This window comes from Salvia hispanica, chromosome 4 (genome assembly GCF_029641045.1).
Source record: "Salvia hispanica isolate PSC_SH4W2 chromosome 4, Shi_PSC_v1, whole genome shotgun sequence".
NCBI classification, from domain to species: Eukaryota; Viridiplantae; Streptophyta; class Magnoliopsida; order Lamiales; family Lamiaceae; genus Salvia; species Salvia hispanica.
In genome coordinates this window covers 7,899,984-7,905,258 of record NC_142695.1, presented here as the reverse complement: position 1 = coordinate 7,905,258, position 5,275 = coordinate 7,899,984, and positions in this window count along the sequence as shown.

Below are 5,275 nucleotides of genomic sequence, written 5' to 3'. Positions count from 1 at the left end.
GTATAGCATGGGTATTAACACTAGTTCTTCAATAAAGTTAAACTTTTGAAAACTAAAGTTTTGTGTCTTTTTTTTTATATATATTATATAACTGGGGAGTGTTATATTGCTAACTCAATGATTAATTGCTAAGTACAACTCAATAGTAGCTATTAGATATTCAAATTAAAGGCCTAGATCATTAACCACAAAATGTCAATACGATCAAAAAAAAACGCCAATAAGGCTATAGGATTAATTCCAATAAAAATCAATAGGGGTATTTAACGTCAAGTTAGTTATAACTAACTTTTAAAAGAAATCCCAAAACTTTAAATTCATATAACATATATCAAATTAAAGATAATTTTATAAGGATTCCAACGATATACTACATGTATATGTTCCGACGTCAAAATTTGAAAAAAAAAATCTAGAATTTTCGTATTTTTCATATACAAGCTAATGTCAATACAGCTAAGATAATATGTCAATATAAAGCATATACAATGTCAATCCTAAAATTGTGTTAACATTCTCAAAGCATTGTGTTGATATTTTCGAAACACTATATTGACATTTTCATCCAAAACCCTAATTTGGCGTTTTTTTTAAAAAAAAATTCGATTTAATTAATAAAAACGAAAATTACACATGACAAATTGTAGATCACACGTTTTTTAAAATCATATGGCCTTAAATTAGTTGTAGTTAGCAATTAAATGATGAGTTAGCAATTGATCACTCTCCTTATATAACTATCTTCTCAGTTACTGATCTTTTTTCTTGGTAAAAGTATATCAAAATTGTATAATCATTGAACTTTTGAAAACTAAAGTTTTGTGTCTGTTTTTTATATATATATATTATATTACTATCTTCTCAATTACTCTTTTTTCTTTGTAAAAGTATATCAAAATTGTATAATCATTAAACATATAAAATAAGATAAATTAATTATTATACTACTATCTTACTTCATTTTTTAACCCATACACATACTACTATTCCTTCCTATTATTACGGAGTACTTGAGAGAAGATAAAGAATACGACAGCATACATTTTCCTTAAAGATCATCTTAGTTTTAAGCCTATGAGAACCAAATTGCATTACACCTTGAATCATAGCAAGGAGACTATGGAAATGACAATTAATAATATTATTATATCTGGTGCATAATGGTACTTGTTTAGATCTGTATATGGAAGTTTTGGAATATTAATTGTATGTACATTGTCGTAATAGTACTAGGACGATGTAAGTGAATGTTTAAAAGTAGAAAGAAAAGTCATGGACAAAATTTTATATGTTCTGTTGTATGACAATTGATAAGAAAAAACAATCGAAGAGAGTGAAATTAACTTGCCACGGCCAGTAAAATTTGGAAGAAATTCGGAAGATTCGGTTGTTGGCACCAACCAACCCAGAAAGAGGTTTTAGGAGCTTTCACCCAAAGTTACAACGCAAAGCGGCCGGCTAGAACTATGCAGCGTAGTGTAAGTATGCTGCGAAATCATTTCGCCCGAGCAAGCAAGGAAATTCAACATTTCAACAGGTGGTACATCAACGAGATGAGGACGAGCGGAAGCGGAACGAGCATAGCCGACGTTATGACTGCGACCATGTTGTTCTTCCAAGAGAACATGCACAGACCCTTCAAGCATGTCAGTACGTGAGAAAAGGTTCGCCATCTAGATAAGTGGACAGATGGCACCCAATCCTCTTCGGACTTCACCTCCAATCGGTCGAGGTCACAAGCTGACCAAGGCGAGGACGAGGTCGAATCCAGCTCAATGGAGCTCATTTGGATAGTTCCAATGCCGTTACGAGTAGGTCCGGAGCCAGTTCGCGCTGTCATCCACCTGAGACGAACGCGAAGAAAGCTAGCTACAAGGTAAGACAGAACCAAGCCCAAGCGGGCCCCCAAGGTCAACCCCTCCAATCCCTCCTAGTCCAAACACCTTATTCGAATATTTGCAGAATGCACTCAACACTGACATGAGCCGTTTGAATCAGCAACAGCAAATTGTGCATGCCCAGATGTCAATTAGGTATACTGGTCATACCGCCACAGTCGTCGTTGTAGTTTTCAAATTTTAGGAACTGAATTATGTTATTTTAAATTTTTAGGATTTAAATTATGCAATTTTTTATTTTTAGAATTTTTAAATTGTGTAACTTTTAGGATTTTTAAATTATGCAATTTTAAATTTTTGTAGGCGTGTTCGTTTTGTTTACAAGGTCTTTGTGAGATCTTTCATAGTTAAAGAACAAAAAAGCTTTGAATTAATCAATTACTCCCTCCGTCCCGAATAATTCGTCCCAGTTTTCTATTTCGGTGCGTCCCACATAATTTGTCTCATTTCACTTTTACCTTTTTTGGTAGTGGACCTCATATTCCACTAACTCATTCTCACTTACATTTTATTATAAAACTAATATATAACGGTAGGACCCACGTTCCACTAACTTTTTCAATCCACTTTTTATTACAATTCTTAACTCGTGCCCGGTCAAAATGACCCGAATTATCCGGGACGGAGTGAGTAATTGATTGTGCTTGGTTGCCAAGTACTAGTTGTATTTATTGAAGAAGCTGCTTGATTGGCTTCCAAGTAGTTGTTCCTGACGCAGTCATATTGAAATTTTTATTTATATTTTTCTGCTCATTTTATCATTTATTTATTTATACAGGTGTTCCTGAAATTTTCATTGAATTTGAGCTTTATTTCTTGGGATTTTCTATTTATATTTATATGATTGGACAATGAGCATAATTCACTTAATTAGGTAAGATGTTTTTATCTTCAATCAATAGCATCACACTTATTAAGACATTTTCTCTTTCAATTAATAGATCAAAGCTTCAAATCGTGTAATAACTAAGAACTACTTTATTTTTTAGGCTTATATACTCAATGAACTTATAACGAAAGCATGCCAAGGGTGTAACTCAGTTGAGTTTGTCTTGGGCCGATAGTGCTACGCTTAAACTTAACTCGTTTAATATAGAATTGATTGAGTCGGATTATCAAATTACTATGAGGTTGAATTTAATGGAAAACATGTTAAATTCTTTGCTTTTACTCTAATCATTTTAACTGCAAGGCTCACTGTTAACTAATAGTACATTTTTTTTTCACTTTTTACAAATGTGAGGTGATAAAATTTACTAACACAAATAAGTTACAATAAGTGTTATGACAACAAATTTAAAAAGTGATAGATCTGATAGTAAAATACACACACCTAACTATTTATAGATAAAAGAAAAAGTTAAAAGTTAGAAATGACGTTGAGACTCAGATTTCCACAACCACAAGTCTTTCGAACCATTATCTTTTACTAAACAATCACTAGTGAAAACTAAGACAGATACAAATCTTTCCCAGACAATACAATAAAACCCTGCCATAAGTCACCAACTACAATGTTAACTCACACACACCGGCGGATCCAGCTCATAACAAGGGGGTACAACTGTACCCCCAAATAGTTGATTACTTAATACAATATTGAGACTAATATTGCCAAGAGAGTAAGTGGCGCAATGATTGTTGATGCATTTTCTCAGTTCTCAAACCAGAGTTCGACCCCAGCCCAATATAATTCGAGAATTGCTTTGAATTTTTATCATTCTTTTCTCTATTTGAGATACTTATTCCATTTTACATAGTATATAGTTTTTATATTTAAAGATTTTAGATATAGTTTTTTTTTTCTTTCATTTTTAGTACTATTGTGTTCGTACCCCCAATTCAAAAAGTCCAGATCCGCCATTGCTCACACATAACTCCGGCCGACATAACACAAAGTTCAATTGTGAAGGTCTCACTTAATTGTCTTTCCCTAGTGAAAAAAGTGCGTGCTATGCTCCAAATTTTTAACTCAATTGTGATTCAATATGTGCACATAAAATGTAATTTTGCAGCAAACGTTTTTATTTGTCGCATATTGCTTATAGTTTTTCTAGAGGAGTCCATGTTCTAGAGGCGTCGCCGTTGGATTTAAGGAATTAGTTGCTTCACGGTAGAATAAGTGTTTTCGTACGTTCACTAGTTTATTCTTGTTGTGGGTATTGCCCACTTCTCTTTACCAAAAAAAGTTTTTAAATTTTATTACGATTATTTTTGGTTAACGGGGTTATCAGTAAACTAATCGGTGCAATTATAGTTAGAAGTTTGTGCTAATTCCGTAATTAGTTAACCGACCAATCGATTCAATTATTAACCAAAACTAATTGATTTACCATTTAGTCAGCCCACAAAAACAATGCGTTGCAATTGAGATTTACTTTCGGTACATGGGTCACACGAAGTAAAAACATATTGACTTCCTCTCTATCTCTATCATTTGCATAATTTGAGTCCACATAACTACATAGACTAGTCTGATTTTTTACTTTATGTCAGCACTACTTGTTATTCTCGCTTTCGCTTGGACAAAATTTAGTGTTAAATTTTTTACCATATTTGGTTGCTAGGATTCTGTCTACTAAAGTAATCTAATTTCTTCATTTTCAAATTTATGTGTTTGTTTTGAGTTTTAACTAAACCGGAAAAGTAATCGAAATCCAGAAAATAAGGAAAATTGTAGTAAAATTTTCTTGGATTCTGAATCTTATCATTTCTTATATTATTTAATAGAATGGAGTATAATCTCATATAATTATTGAATAAATATTTAAAAAATTAATTTAAAATTATGAATCATACTCTACTTAATTTCATTTTAATAAATAACTATAATTACTATTATAATTATAATAATAACAATTATACTATTATTATAATATTTATATTTGTTATTATAATAATCATCATATTAAATAATTATATTATAATTATATAAATTATGTATTATGTAATAATATTACTAATAAAAAAATTTTATTACTATTTTATAAATTAAAAATTAATAGCAAAGCCTATATGAAATTTTGAAATTATAGACTTTATTCTGTTATAATATCAATAAATAATTACTTCATAATTATATTTATAATTTTAATATTAAATATATTTATTTGTGATTATAACAATATAAACTAATAAATTAAGAAAATCTTAATCCAATTAAGTAAATTATATATTACTATTATAATATTTTTTAACTAATAATTAAGAGAATCATAATATAATATTAAGATTATTATTATTATTAAATCAAAAATATGAATTAAAATCTTTATATTTTTCCACACAAGAAAGTAAAGTTGTTGGAAGCATACTTTAAAGATTCATTTTACTATAAATCATTTTCCTTGCCAACTTTACCAGCAACCAAATACGAC